The sequence below is a fragment of the Etheostoma spectabile genome, chromosome 9 (genome assembly GCF_008692095.1).
Source record: "Etheostoma spectabile isolate EspeVRDwgs_2016 chromosome 9, UIUC_Espe_1.0, whole genome shotgun sequence".
NCBI lineage: Eukaryota > Metazoa > Chordata > Actinopteri > Perciformes > Percidae > Etheostoma > Etheostoma spectabile.
The window spans coordinates 30816978-30817379 of NC_045741.1; positions in this window are offsets into that span (position 1 = coordinate 30816978).

The window sequence follows — 402 nt, forward strand, 5'->3', positions numbered from 1 at the left end:
TTCCCCCCAACTCCCATCACCACCCCACCCCACCCTGGCTCCAGGGGCTCAGGTGGGGGGGATGGGGTTAAGGAAAGAGCATATTGGGTAAACAAGGGGTATTGATCGGCACTTCTGTATTACCACAGGACAGCTTGTAAAGAGACTCGCTGCCATGATGACGGTTGATGACACTAGGGACCATTCTGACTCCCGGCCTAGCATTTCAGGCTAAAGGACTTTATTATGTGAGCGCCAGCCCCTGTGCTAACTAATGTGAGCTGTTGTCTCTACGATGGCCATGCTACAGACGCTCATTTACACTTGAATCTCACAGTACAGAAGCACTGGGGTCAAATGTGCCTTTTTGTACATTCTTTTGATTGTGTTCAGTCTTGATTCTATACGTTGTTTTAAAGCTCC